This window comes from Lissotriton vulgaris, chromosome 4_1, assembly GCF_964263255.1.
Source record: "Lissotriton vulgaris chromosome 4_1, aLisVul1.2, whole genome shotgun sequence".
NCBI lineage: Eukaryota > Metazoa > Chordata > Amphibia > Caudata > Salamandridae > Lissotriton > Lissotriton vulgaris.
The window spans coordinates 1,070,080,105-1,070,095,142 of NC_141691.1; the positions used below are offsets into that span (position 1 = coordinate 1,070,080,105).

Below are 15,038 nucleotides of genomic sequence, written 5' to 3' on the forward strand. Positions count from 1 at the left end.
GAATATACCTGTTCTCCATTTGTCTTAACTTGCGGATTTTGTCACCACCTCTTTTCATGGCAGGAAGCTTGTCAATTACGAAGAACTTCAACAAATTTCTGTTGCTTTTGTGTAGTTCTTCGAAATTACATGCAATCGGTGAATTTTGATCTTTGTTGTCAATGGATCTCATATGTTCTAGGACACGTTTTTTCGCAGGGAACATGGTGCTCCCTACATACTTCCTAGCACATGGGCACGTCAAGACATACACGCAATACTCGGAAAGGCATGTTAGATGTTTATTGATTGTTTTTTCGACTGCTTCGACAGGGAAGAAGACTTTTTTGATATTATGACTATACCTGCAAGCCTTGCATTTCATCCAGGTATAGAAGCCTTTGATGTCATTTACTTTAGTTGTGTTCATGCTTACTTAACTTGTCCTTCAGGGAATGAGCTTTCCTATAGGTCATCTTGGGATTCTCACTTAAAACATTACTCAAAGTAGATTCCGTCCTAAGGACGTTCCAATGGCGTTTAAAAGTATTATATACTTGCCATGATCTAGAGTGATAAGTGGAGATGAATCTGACTACCTCTTTGGTGTTTGCAGATTTTGAATCTTTGTTGGAAACTAAGAGAGACAGGTGACTAATTTCACTGGCTTTTTTCAGTGCAGCATCTATGATAGAAGGTTGATTCCCTCTTTCGACAAAACGCTCTCTCATACACACACTTTCAGTCAAAAAATCATCTTCAGTATTACAATTTCTCCGAGCCCGGAGAAATTCACCAAAGGGGATACTTTTAATCAAGGCTTTCGGGTGTCCACTATCTGCATGTAATAAAGTATTCCCCGCGGTTTCTTTGCGGTATAGACTGGTAGTTAGTTTCTTATCAGACACTTTCACATGCAGATCCAGAAACATCACGCTCTGTGTGTTCATGTGACCTTCCAATTTGATGTTTTGGTCATTCCTGTTAAGGCCCACAACGAAATTCTCCGCTTCGCTCTGTGTGCCCTCCCATATGATGAACAAATCATCGATGTAGCGCAGCCATACTTTCACATGGCTGCGGTACATCTGGTGAGTCTTCTCAACTTGCTGCTCCCAGTTTGCCATGAGTAGATTAGCAAAGCTGGGAGCAAAACAAGTTCCCATCGCCGTCCCTTGTCGTTGCCTGTAATAGACATCATTAAAAACAAAGAAATTATGTTCCAAGCAAAATCTCATCATCGGAATGATCATCTCAGAGTGGTTCAGATATGAAATTGATCTGGAGCTCAGAAATTTCCGACAAGCTCTAATGCCATCCTCATGTCTAATAGACGTATAAAGACTGCATACGTCTAAAGTAATGAGTAGATAGCCATCCTGCCACTCAAAGTCAGTGAGTTTATTGATAAAATCTCTGCTGTCTTTGAGATATGAGGGGACATTTTCAACAAAGGGTCTCAGAAAGAAGTCAATGTATCTTGACGTGTTCTCCAAAAGAGAGCCAATCGAAGACACTATTGGCCTGCCCGGAGGAGTGTTTGGATCTTTATGTAACTTAGGCAGTAAGTATAGGACTGCTGTTTTAGGATTCCGATTTAGCAAGAAAGAATATTCATCCCATTCGATGATACCAATCGAGCGCCAGTTTTTTAGCATCTCATAGTAGGTGTTGTTACTTTGTTCAATCACCTGTAAGGAAGAGACTTCAAGAACATTCTTTTACATTCAGTTGTCTCATACCCTCATTAATTTAGTTTTCAACATCCTTTACAACCACATTCCCCCCTTTGTCAGATTGACGAATGACAATAGAGGGGTCATCTTCTAATGACTTAATGGCTATTCTTTCTGCTTTACTTAGGTTATCATTAGACCAACACTTTTTTTTAGCAAGATCCTTGAAGTCATTTATGGCCAAAGTCTCGAATGGAAAGGGGCGACCGCTCGGTCCCCCCGAACGTATGGTGGAGTACCCCGATCCCCCCGGGAAGCCATTTTTGGGCGGGAGGCGAGTCTCGGCTGGTATGCCCGAAGCAGCGAAGCCGGGGCGCGCCTTTTTTCCGCCCAAGGAGGGGTTGTCCTAGACACCTACACCGTTGACCACGCCCTGGAGGCGGATTGGAGGAGGGTCCACGCCCGCCCGAAGGAGGATAAGAGGAGCGACGATCCAAGGTTGCATCATTAGGAGTATTGTCTGGTGTACCAAACTCCAAATCTTTCATGGCAATGTTTCCACTTCCTCAATGGTCTCACTTGCTGGCTCAACATTGGAAACAATCATTGCTGCATTTTTAACCTTAAGCTTGTTCCATTTACGCAGCCGCAACTTCCTGGTAAATTTGAACAAGTCTACTCGTTCCTGAGAGTAATTAAAATTAGCCGAGGGACAAAAAGAGAGGCCAAATTGCAATACATCGTATTCTACTTTAGATAGTATATGAGAGGAGAGATTTACCACATTTCGTCGATTCATTTTCCTCGTATTTTCTTTTGACCCCGTGTTTCCACTCCCATCGGGGTTGTTGTGATTCCACTTGTTCCAGCCGCCCCTCCTGACTGGCTGTTGTTTTTTGGTGTATTTCCTCCAGGATTGCCTCTTCCTCTGCCTTTTCCTCTGTATCCTCTTCCTTGTCCTCGGCCTCTGTCTATTTGCCAGTTTTGTTGTTGCGTAGTCTGATTAATCATTTTGAATTCCGCCCAAAAATTTGAGGCCTTGCTTGTATTTTTAGGTGCAGTTTTGGGAGCCTGTAGTTGACCATCCTCTGATACATCGCTCTCCACTACTTCCTCCTCCGATACTGTCGCCACAGCACTTACTGCATCTATATTTGCTTGCACACCCTTTCTTTGTAAGTTGTGATACTTGCGGCTTAAGGTAAATATGCGACCTTCTTGATAATCAATTTTATCTCTCAGAAACTTTCTTTCTTTTTTGGCCACAATGTTATCTTCGTGTTTGGTCATTTTATTGTTTATTTCCTCCATTTTCTTTGTGAAATTCTCAGTTGTGTTCTCCTTCATTAATTCATCCTTTAAATCCGCAATCAATTTTAATAATGACATTCTATCTTTCCATGCGTGTTTAATTAAGATAGAAAGCATCCGATTTGAGCAATCCATTAAGTTCTCGGCCCATTCTTCCGCCAATTCAATATCAGCTTCTTCATGCGAAGGAGCAATTAAAATTCGCAGTCCTCTGGGAATTCTTTTCTCCTCCTGATATTTCTCAAGGGTGATGGCTTCCCACCACCGTGATATTTCTTTCCGTATCAGTTTTTCCAGTTTCTGGTATTTATTCATAATTACTTTCCCAGACTACAGTGGCTCCTTGCTGGTAGAGCCGTTTGTGGTTTGCACAAACATGGATTGGGCCCTTAGTCTTCTACGTGCCTCTGCATCTTCTTCCATTGTTACTAATCACGTGGGGATCCCCCCTCCTGCCTGTATGAAATATTTGCGATATTTGGAAATTGCGCACAAGTTTTGGTAAAGTCAATGATCCTTTCTCGAGGACCCGTGCACCCTGATTCCAGAATGTGCCTCTACTGGAAATCGGACGTGGGAAAGTCGCGTTCACAATTTTTTTATTGCCAGTTCGAAAGATTCAAACCAGTACACAAGAGCAAAACCTCCTGTTGCAATGATACTGTACATATAGCAACAGGTAAGTTGTAAAAGATTTTACTTTTTTCACACACCATGTGCAAAGTTTTAGCGTGCATCAAAAAAACGGACAGCCTACGCGTTTCGGCTACTCCTAGTCTTCCACTGGACCATAGAGTCCCTGTGGTCTAGACCTTCTTTAAAGTGCTCAGTGTTAGTACCCTCTTTCCTTTCCATAGTCATCTAGACCATCAACCTTGCACAGTTTTACTGGCTAGTATAGTCCGCCATTTTCACTTCTTGTTTCACTTTAACATCACAGTAAAGTACTCTAAATGTCTAAAGAAACTAAAAGCAAAAACAAAGTATATACATTATATACATTATTCAACATTTTTGCATCCTTTGTGTATTCAGGGTTAGATTCCCTAAGGGCACAATCACGAGTCTTTTTCAATATCTATTATTACTATCACAGTAAAGTACCACTTTTTGACACACTGTCTTAGGTTAAAGAACAGAGCGCCTTCCAATATATTACGTAAAGTACTTTAGATTGGAATACCAAGGGATCAACCTCAAATTATATGTACCACAAATTGGAATACCAAGGGGTCAACCTCAAATTATATGTACCATAGTCCTTATTTCTGGATATATTATCATTCTATGTATACTATTTACAATTACACCAATTCTTCCGCACAATATATATATATATATATATATATATATATATTGCAGCTCTGAGTTTCTCTCGAAATTAACAGAAAGAAATTCCGGCACTCGCAGGGAAAGTGTTCGATATGTTTTTAATCGGAACCACTCAGCAGACAAACGCGTTTCGGTTTTCCTTCGTCAGTGTCTACCATTGACACGGAAGGAAGCAAGTTTAAAAGCTCTTCATCACATTTTTGCATGTACATAGAAAGAGGACTGACGTTCCCGACCGTGAGAAACAGTATTACATAGTGAATTACTTTTTACTTTAGCATTCAAGAATCACATTCAAAAAGGCACTGTGAAATACATTTCAAACAATAATTTCGGGCGCTTTACATTTCCTATTACCAAAATTATTTACATTATGTGTAAAGTTTATTTGCCTTTGTTGTGTGGTGTGTGTTATTCAGCCGTGGATCGGCATTGCTCACGGGGTGTGATAAATCTCATAAAGGTTAATTACAGAGTTTATGCTTTTCCTAAATGGGAAGCTAATTCCTCATTCCTGTTTAATCCCAAAGGGGCCTTTGTTTGGAGGTCTATTATGTAGCGGGATTCAAGCCTTCTTAATTTCCGCAACCTGTCTCCACCCCTTGGGTCCACTGGTATGTGATCTAACGCAAAAAATTGCAAAAGTTCCCTATTGCTGTTGTGCCTAAGGGCAAAGTGTTTTGCTACGGGGTAGTTGAAATCCTTATTCATGATAGCACGTTGGTGCTCCAGTACACGTAACTTGACATTTTTTACTGTACTGCCTATGTACTTCAGTCCACATGGGCACAATAGGCAGTAAACAACATGGGTGGTATTACAAGTGAGAAACTTAGATATTTTCTTACTATGCCCTGACCCTGGTATTTCGAATGTTGTTCTCTTCTTGCTCCTCTCACAGGCTTTGCATTTCCTGTTTGCCCAACTATGGCTTTTAAAAAAAAATGTTTTGGCGCCCAAAAAAAGAAAAACAAATATATTATTCAGCGTGTGAGTATCAAAACCATGTCCTAAAAATTTTGTGATAGTGCAATAAACAAAACAGTGTTTTAAAATCCAAATTTTGAAATTAGTTTCTTTTGAAAGTGCAGCAAAAGTTCTAGTGTTCTTATTGATACATAATACATGATACATAATATAATGCAATGTAGGTAAATAAACCTGCATTGCCAGGGCTTGCTAACTATAACGGATGTGAAACCTATGTTTTTTTCAGTGAATTTCATCGGCTTTTTAAATGCTAATTCCTAACTATAAATGGTGTGAAACCTATGGTTTTTTGAGTGAATTTCATAGGTTTTTTAAATGCTAATTCCTAACTATATATAAGGCCCCAAACCTATATTTTTTTATTTGAATTTCAAAATTTTGTTAATAGCAAATGTCTATAGCTATAAAATGTAATATTTTTGAAAATGAATGAATCCTATATTTTATTTGTATTTAAAACAATGTTTTTAATGTATATATATATATATATATTTTTTTAATCTGGAGCGCTCCCGATGCGCGCCCCCGTGAGCGCCACGGAAAGCGTAGTCTTTTGAAGCGCCCCAGGGCGCGCTCCGGAGAGCGTCCCGTTAGTGCTATTGCCGCAAACGAAAACATCATTGTGACGTATCGCGTAGCCGCGTCCACGTGATACGCACGGCGTAAGCGCACCCGGAAGCACTCGAGCGAGGAGGAGGAGGAGGAGGAGGAGGAGGGGAGGAGAAGATGGCTGCAACAACACATTACCCAATTACCAGCCAAAACCACACATTGTATGGGAGTTTTTTTCAATCCCAGAGGGCAAGAAAAGAGTCAATGCGGCCAAGGTGACTTGCCTAATCTGTGGCATGGAACTTTCCAGGGGGAACTCCAATAAAAAATACTCTTTTGGAAACAACACCATGATTCGCCACATGCAGCGCAGGCATCCGATGAACTATTCTGCTGCAGAGATGAGGGAACTGGCCAGTAACCCTCCCCAATCTTCAAGCACCACCTCCAAAAGAAAGCAACCCACTCCATCGGGACCAGAGGCAAGGGAGACGATCCCTTGCATTCAGCCACGGTTTGCGGATTTCCGTATAACATGTATCCATTGTGGTAAGACCATCTCCAATGGTGAACTGAGCATAAAGCTTATCGTCCTTGCTGGGGACAACCACAAATGCCCCAAAAAACCCTAATTTGTTTGTTTTTTTTTGCTCCAGTTGAGCCATTTTCAATTCCCTGTTTTTTCGTTTCTCCCCAGAAAAATATCAAAAAAAATGTAAAATAGTTCATAAAAGCCAAAAAAAGTACAAAATGTTCCAAAAACACAAAAAAATATAAAACAACAAAAAGAAGAAAAAAACAGTTCTTTTTAGAACTACCTCCAATTTATAAAAAAAGGCTACATTTTTTAATAACTCTGTCATTCTTCTTTCCCTATAGGCCGCTCCCCGGTCCGCTCCCCGGTGCGCGTACCGGGCGCTCCCCCCGCGCAAATAAAAAAAAATATATATATATTTTGCACCGTGGGCCCTTTTATAGCCCCCACATCAAACCTAGGGGGCAGGGGGGGTCTACCCTGCCCCCTTATGGTCATTACCCCCTTTTTTATTTCCACCTCTTGTGTCTCTATCCTACCGAGACATAAGATGGCGGCCGGTCCGGACTGTTTCGAATGTTTACAGACACCCAAGAGCCAATCAGCTTTCCGTGCGTTCCCTCGAGTGTCGCGCCCGCTGCGCTCCCCGGTGCACGTACCGGGGCGCGGCCATAGATATATATATTTTTTTGAACCTAAATTACTCAAAATCCACTGGAGCACATATCTTGAGGCATAGCAAAGGCACATCGGGCTACCAGTCCCGACAATTTTGCCAAGTTTGGTGAAAATCCATTCAGCCGTTCGGGCTAAAAGTGAGTTTGACCGCCCTATGGAAATTAACATGGGGAAAAAAAAAGGTTTTGGAACCCCCCTTTTATCTCGGCCCCCGCTTGACGAATCCCCCCCCAAACTTTCAAGGAAGGACTGGAGCTCCACAAGGCAAATTTGAGGAAATTTTCAGGCAGATTCGTCAACCTGCGCCAAAGTTATTCCAAATAGAATTTTGAGATTTTGCATTGAAAAAAATCCTAACTATAACTACCTACTGGCGACCGCCAGTAGGTAATATATATATATATATATATATATATTACCTACTGGCTATCGCCAGTAGGTATATATAGTTAGGATTAATTCCCTATGGGATTTCTGAAAATGCTATGTCTAATAACTTTGGCGTTTGTGGACGGAATCGGCTGAAATTTTCAGGAAAATGGCACATTTTGTTTCTGAGCAGCCCCTGAAAATTTGGTGGGGTTTCGTCAAGGGGGGGCTGAGAAAAAAGGGGGGTCCCAAAACGCGTTTTTTACATTGAGTTTTCCATAGGGCGGTTGGACTCACTTTTAGCTCGAACGGCTGAATGGATTTGCACGAAACTTGGCAAAATTGTAGGGACTGTTAGCCCGATGTGCCTTTGCTAGGTCTCAATATATGTGCTTCAGTGGATTTTGAGAAATTAACGTTCAAATCAAGATATATATCTGTAACAGCGCTCTGGGCAGCGATCCGGTCCGCTTACTTTTCGCGAAACGGAACTTTGCGCGCAGAAAGCTGATTGGCTCTCCGGTGTCTGTCAACATTCTAAACAGTCCGGAGCGGCCGCCATCTTGTCTCTCGGTAGGATCGAGAGAGAAGAAGAGGTGAAAAACGAAAGGGGAATTTAATGAAAGGGGGCAAGGTATCCCCCTCTTGACCCCCTAGGAATGTTGTTGGGGTTATTAAAGGGTCCCGTGGGGAAAAAAAAAAAAAAATGATTTTTCACGGTAGAAGCGCTTCACGGGCCGCAAACTGGGCCGCAAACTGGTAGCGAAACGGCAATTCGCCATTTTGTGCTTCGTTAATTAAATTACTAGGTATAAGTGGGTGCGGGAGACGTATCCTAATCCCCTATGTTTCCTGAGGGTGGCTGAGGAGGCTGATATATGTTGATACATCTCTTCCAGCGGCTGTGCGTGAGCTTTTTTTTTTTTTTGCTGCGTGACAGTCCGGAGCGGCCGCCATCTTGTCTCTCGGTAGGATCGAGAGAGAAGAAAAGGTGAAAAACTAAGGGGGAATTTAATGAAAGGGGGCAAGGTATCCCCCTCTTGACCCCCTAGGAATGTTGTTGGGGTTATTAAAGGGTCCCGTGGGGAAAATGAAAAAAAAAGATTTTTCACGGTAGAAGCGCTTCACGGGCCGCGAACTGGGCCGCAAACTGGTAGCGAAACGGGAATTCGCCATTTTGTGCTTCGTTAATTAAAGTACTAGGTATAAGGGGGTGCGGGAGACGTATCCTAATCCCCTATGTTTCCTGAGGGTGGCTGAGGAGGCTGATATATGTTGATACATCTCTTCCAGCGGCTGCGCCATCTTGCCTTTTTTCCAATGCCACAATTTTGTCGTGCACGGCAGCCATTTTAGATGCCAGGCTGGTCCCAGGCTATCACCTAACCCTGCGGATGTAGTTTATGGCCCCAGCTGTAGAGAATTCAGACATGCCAATCCTCCCGATTCAGGCGTGTGACTACTGATTTCAGTGCTAGTCTCCCGCCTCCCGATTTCTGCAAGCAAAAACCCGGGGGCATATTACGAACAACTAGCGATAATTTTTGTCTCTAACTTGTTTAGAGACAAAAATTATCGCCGTACATCGGCGATTTTTATCGCAGATAAATCTTGCTATTATCGCAGAAAAGTCAGCGATATTCATGTATTATCGAGCAAATGCTCTTAGCCATGTTATCCACCTCCCATTGGATAACATGGCTAAGAACTGCTCAGGGCAGGTGTTAGATTTTGGAGATATTCGCGCTTAGCGCGAATATCTCCAAAAGTTGGTAATAGAATGTAGCGATGTTAGGGACTGTTTCCAGTCGCTAACATCTTGGCACGCCACTTTGCATGTCATTAGTGATAAGTATCACTGACATGCAAAGCGGGGCCCAAGATGGTCGCTATCTCCTTTTAGCTGTCACTAACTGGTGTTAGCGACAGCTTGGTAATAGGGAGATAATTTTATCTCCGCTTTCAAGGCTTTTAAAGCCAAAAAAGCGGAGATAAACCCCCTTGATAATATGCCCACGATTCCTTGGGGGTTTCAGCTGACAGGGCTTGGTATTGTGTTACATGGTAATTTTTCCAGGAAACGTCAGAGGGTCGATGCAGGGGTTCTAGAAGAGGTGATAAACCATTTAAGCCTCATGAACAAGCGCATGGTCTTTTAAAGATTTGTGAAGTACTCGGAGCGGCGGTGTGTGTGTTTCCTCTTTCAGGAGCGGGCGGGGGGGCACTGCCAGCAACTTGCTAGGTCAGGTAGTATTCAACACGTGCATCACCCTTTCTCTGCTTGCTATTGCGCTCCATGCTTCGGAAAGGTAAGAAAAAGAACGTGCATTTGAGTTTGAAATGTCCGATCCTGCAGCAGCACACTTCCAAAGCCCACACATGACAATAACCCGATTCAAGGCCCCATTCACCCGTTTTTAAAAAAATAGATAACACTCCAACAAAGTAAGGTTATAAAACTTTATTAACTATTAACTTTAACGAACGGAACAAAAACTAAAAACATTTAAACATTTCTCAACACAAAAAGCAACAATGGTTAGAAGCTGTCTTTTGTGCGAATAGTCCCAAGGCAGCACAACGTGCAGAGTTCTGGACGGCACCCAGGTGATGTCGCCTGGGTGCCGCACTGGTTTAGGGATCCTACAATGCAGCACAGAAAAACAGCGTGGGGCGTCCCGGGTGGTGCGGGGGGAGGCCTCGTCAGTAGCGGTCTGTGTCCAGTGTCACATGGCTGACACAACATGTACGACAGGCACCCAGGTGATGTCCAGTAAACTGCCGCACTGGTTTTGGTATCCTACAATGCTGCTCCGAAAATTGGCGTGCGGCGGCCCGGGGGGGGGGCGTGGGGGAGGCGGCGTGAACGGGCCTCCCCAGGTGGCGGCCATCTAGCTGAGTTGCGCTCGCTCTTGCGGCAACAGCGTATCGCTCACCATGTTGTTGAGTTGCTCCCACTCTTGCAGTGCAGCGATAGGCGGCTGCCACATGGCTCTTAAAATGGCGGACAGCTCCTCGGTTTTAGGCCTGGTCCACTGAAATGGCCCTGGGACACTTTGGAACTCGGACGCTTGCCTGCTAGGGCTTGGGCTCCATTCTCGAAAAGCGTCCCCTCAGCCGTGAAGATTGTACAAAAGTCTTGGGGGCCCCCGACTCCCGCAGGCTTTTGGTGGGGAGCGGCTGCCATGATTGCTCGCGGAATGACCACGACGGAGCCACGAGATGGTGGTGCTCTCATGCTGACGCCAGCTTCAGTCTGAATGATCCAGAAACAAGGTGGGGCTTTCATCGTTTGGGAAAAAAAAATGTTCTAAACCAATGAAAAGTGTTATTTTTAGGTCATATGACCAAGCCTTCCATCTTTAGGAAACCAAAAGTAAAATGAACCAATGAAAAGTTTTATAAACAAGTCACATGACCTGTTATGCGGCATAGGGCTACAAAAAGCGTAGGAAATCCGTTGGCACGTGAGGCGGCGTCAGTAGCGGACCGATGTGCGAATAGGCCGAAGGCAGCACAACGCGCTGAGATCCGGATGGCACCGAGGTGGTGTCAAGCAAATTGCCGTACTGGTGTGGCCATCCTACAATGCTGCGCCGAAAGACGGCGTGTCCAGCTGAGTTCCGGTCACTCTTGCGGTACAGTGAGTCGAACGCGCCGAGATCCGGATGGCACCGAGGTTGTGTCCAGCAAGTTGCTGCACTGGTGTGGCCATCCTACAATGCTGTGCCGAAAGTCGGCGTGGGGTGCCCCGTTGGCTTATGAGGTGATGTCAGTAGTGGACCGATGTGTGAATAGGTCGGAACCAGCACAAGGCGCCAAGATCCGAATGGCAAGTCCTGGATATTGAGTGCCATAGTTGAGAGTTCTGAGCTGTGCTTGTAAGACTATCTGAAGCTTATTTGCACCTGCTGCAGTTTCACTGTTGCCCAAGGTGGTGTCCAGCAAATTGCTGCAGTGGTGTGGCCATCCTACAATGCTGCGCCGAAAGACGGCGTGTCCAGCTGAGTTCCGGTCACTCTTGCGGTACAGTGAGTCGAACGCGCCGAGATCCGGATGGCACCGAGGTTGTGTCCAGCAAGTTGCCGCACTGGTGTGGCCATCCTACAATGCTGCGCCGAAAGACGGCGTGACCAGCTAAGTTCCGGTCACTCTTGCGGTACAGTGACTCGAACGCTCCGAGATCCGGATGGCACCGAGGTGGTGTCCAGCAAGTTGCCGCACTGGTGTGGCCATCCTACAATGCTGCGCCGAAAGTCAGTGTGGGGTGCCCCGTTGGCTTATGAGGTGATGTCAGTAGTGGACCGATGTGTGAATAGGTCGGAAGCAGCACAAGGCGCCCTGCACTGTTGAGCTTTTTTCAATGCCTGTTTTTTGTTGTTTCCCCTCCATCAAAAACAAAAAAAAATATATAAAACTGTGCAAAAATACAAAAAAATGTTTAGAAAAGCAGTGCTTGTAAGACTGTCTGAAGCTCCTTTGCACCTGCTGCAGCTTCACTATTGCCCTGGTGTGGACAAAGATCGCCCATGACTTAGGCTGATTGAGAGTTTGTAGAAAAATGGCTTCAGATTTTCCACATATTACTCTTCAACATTCTTCCTAAATGTAACAATGTGAGACTCACTAGGAGAACGGCTGTTTATCTTTCCTTTCAAAATGCTGCCAACAATATTTTCTGAATGGAAGACACCATCCTGTAGCATAAAGGGCCGAAAGGGGTTCTGGTCTGGCCGATTGTTGGTGAAGACATTTTGACTATATCTTGGACCTGCCCGGCCTCGCCCAAAATGGCGCCGGTATAAATGGGACTCGTAACTCCTTGCCCGCAAATGTATATCTAGAAAATGTTATTGTAAGTGGCCCTGTCTTATTTTAATTACAAAATGTACGTCCACCGATTCCGCAACTGTTAGACACCTTAGTTCTTGCAACCTAATGGCCCGCTCGTTACGTTCCTCTACAGTGTAAATGTCTCCTCATCATATACGATTTCAGTTTGCTCCGTGGCCGGCCCACGTGGTTATAGGCCCGTATTTGTATACTGATATTTTCACAATAAAGGTTTTTAAAACAAAACACGGTAGTATTATTTACATTGGTAAAGTTTTTACTTTTAGTCACTGTTTTCGAATCAGTAAAAGGCAAGTGAAATAAAGCAGTCCAATTACATGACGGATAAAAGGTATAATATGTAGGAACGCAGTAAAGATAAATGGTCAAGGGCAGTTGTGTTTTTCATTTCTGCAACATAAAGTGATCGATAAGAATCTGATAATCAGGCGTATCGGCGACTAAGACAGCAGGCCGAGTCTCTCTTACTCAACGGCTCCGTCATGGAACGAAGAAACGCCCTTTTTCTCGAAAAAGGAATATATTTTACTTGCAGGACAGTTGTAAATTTTCCGGGAAAGTACATTAGCCTGGAATATTATAACATATGTTTGAAAAAAAAATAATGTTCGAAAAAAATAAAAAGCGTAATTTTTAGGTCATATGACCAAGCTTTTCATCATTAAATTAACAAAAGTAAAATGAACCAATGAAAAGTTTTATTAACAAGTCACATGACCTGTTATGCTTACGTTACGCGCTGCGCGCCGCGCCTCGGATCACTTCCGGGTGCGCTAACGCGGCGTGTCATACAACGCATTACGCGACAACGTAGGTCAAGAATATAGTCTAAATGTCTCCACCAACCAGCGTTCAGAACACAACCCCTTTCAGCAGTCCAAAAAGTTCTGTTAAATGACAACAGAGGGGACAGGCAACAAGAACCATCAGTCAAAGAGGGGAGGGCAAATTCTTCTCTTCCGGGTCATGTTGGGGCGCTACCGGAACTGATCGAATTGGTAGTCTATAGTGTTTCTGGATGTTTCAGACTAAAGCTGGCGTCAGCATGAGACCACTACCATCTCGTAGCTCCGTCGTGGCCATTCCACGAGCAATCATGGCAGCCGCTCCCCACCAGAAGCCTGCGGGAGTCGGAGGCCCCCAAGACTTTTGTAGAATCTTCACGGCTGAGGGGACGCTTTTCGAGAATGGGACCCAAGCCCTATCAGGGAAGCGTCCGAGTTCCAAGGTGTCCCAGGGCCATTTTAGTGGACCAGGCCCAAAACCGAAGAGCCGGCCGCCATTTTGAGAGTCCTGTGGCAGCCGCCTATCGCTGCACCGCAAGAGCGGGAGCAACTTAACTACATGGTGAGCGAGACGCTGTAGTCGCAAGAGCGGGCGGTAAACAGCTGAATGGCGGAAGAGGCACAGTGTAGCAAAAGCGGGCGGAATGGCAACTAAAACGGTAAAGGGGCGCCCCACTACAGCGTGTCTTCAGGTCAAACGGATTGTGGGACAAAGTCCAGAATAGAAGAGTCATCAAACAGCAAAAAGTTCCGCCGGACCCCGGGAGCCGGCCGCCTATGTCGGGGGCGATCTCAGGCTACACCAGTGCTATAAGACTTGGGGAGGGGGTCGGAGCCAAGCGTCTTCTCCGAGTCCGTGTCATCACACCGCCCCTCGGGGGCCTCCGTCAAGCGGTTTAGGGAGGTACCATATAACATTGTTTTCAAATGCAGTCAGGTCCACAAACGACCCTCACTTACTTTGGAATAGTGAAGCTGCAGTAGGTGGAAATAAGCTTCAGACAGTCTTACAAGCACTGCTTTTGTAAACATTTTTTGTTTTTTTTGTATTTTTGCACAGTTTTATATATTTTTTTTGTTTTTGATGGAGGGGAAACAACAAGGCACAGGCATTGAAAAAGGCTCAAACTCAGAACTCTGAACTATGGCACCCAATATCCAGGACTTTCCATCCGGATCTTGGCGCCTTGTGCTGCTTCCGACCTATTCACACATCGGTCCACTACTGACATCATCTTATAAACCAACGTTATGTAAATAGTTATTTAATAAAATGTTTTACCCTGTTTCTTTGCTGGTGTGTTGTCTATATTTTTAATATTTGCATAGGGTTTGTCGTTATTTTGGGCGGGGTGGGTGACGGAGCCGAGCTGTCTTGCAGCCCTCATGGTGTGGAGCTCAGTTCATCTCACTATTTTCGTATTTCTCATGAAGGGTTGTTTATAATATTTCTATTTTAGCGAGGTCAAAAAGAGATCCAATTAGTGGCCTACTGATTTTGCTCGATTAGTTTTATTTTTTTACACAATTTTTCACGATCTGCAAAGACTAAACAGAGTATTGCGACTTTGTGCTTGTTTGTAAATAGAGAATGAACCAAAGAGAATCAATTGAAAAACAGTAAATGCTTGGATAATAATCAATCAAATGGAGAGACAAGCAGGCAGGACGGATTACAACGGGGGTAAAGGCCTGCGTTAACTACTCTTCACTATCTGCAAAGAGAGAGTACTACTAAGAGAAAAGAGGGGAGGGGGGCAGCGTTCAAAGCACATCAGCGTGCATAAATACGAAAATGTTTTTATCTATCACGTACTTTACATTTTAAAGCTTTTCATATTTGCTATTAAAAAACCAATGAAATTCACAGAAAAAACCATAGGTTATAGTGGATATATAGTTAGGAATTTGCATTTACAAAACCTTGAAAATTCAATGAAAAAACCATTGGTTTTAGGCCATATATAGTTAGGAATT

General features: G+C 44.1%; 1 protein-coding gene across 1 annotated transcript in view; it reads right to left on the reverse strand.

Annotated features, from left to right (window-relative positions):
* The window catches only part of CTNND2 (catenin delta 2), a 3,070,130-nt gene that overhangs the window by 2,743,786 nt on the left and 311,306 nt on the right, over positions 1-15,038 (reverse strand). The gene's annotated exons all lie outside the window — the stretch shown is intronic.